Source organism: Juglans microcarpa x Juglans regia, chromosome 1D (assembly GCF_004785595.1).
Source record: "Juglans microcarpa x Juglans regia isolate MS1-56 chromosome 1D, Jm3101_v1.0, whole genome shotgun sequence".
NCBI lineage: Eukaryota > Viridiplantae > Streptophyta > Magnoliopsida > Fagales > Juglandaceae > Juglans > Juglans microcarpa x Juglans regia.
The window spans coordinates 22,454,875-22,455,556 of record NC_054594.1 but is presented as its reverse complement, the minus strand read 5'-3'; positions in this window follow the sequence as shown (position 1 = coordinate 22,455,556).

Below are 682 nucleotides of genomic sequence, written 5' to 3'. Positions count from 1 at the left end.
AAAAGTTCAGCGCAGGTCAATACAAGTATTAGGTATTCAGGTGAAGTCGTCAAATGTGACAGTGTTTTGATTATTGATCCAGTCATGGAGAATTGATGTCATTCATTAAATTTTTTTAGTGAAATGAAGTCACACTTTAAATGTGGTCAGTGGGAGCACATATGGTGGAGGGTGTGGTTAGATAAGGTAATGAAAAAAGTGTGCGCACGTAGTGGTTTGCCATGCTCTAACATTAATCTGTAGAAGTCTACAAATGAATGTTGAGGAGTGTAAATCTTATTATTGGTACCAAGGTAAAATACTCAACTAAGTCATCACCATTTTGTGTGATCAAGTGGGAGATGTAATTCTAAGGGGTGTGATCAACAAACGTTATACCACTTGGAATGACACATCTCCATGGTGATGGTTCCCATGGGGGTGATGGTTGAGGAAGTGTCAAGAGATATAACCTTTTGATTTAGTCAAAATATTGTGTCACTGCACAGAGACCCTTGTCAACCAGTATGTCATAGTCTATAAATAGAGACCATTTGTGCATGATTAATATACGTTGCATCACTGCACAGAGCTTCACATCACCATTGTTGGTAAGTCAGCTACTCTCTCTCTCTCTCTCCCCCTTCTACCAACATCTTTTTTTTGTCGTTGTGACCTAGTAGCAGCTTTGCCACACTAATTA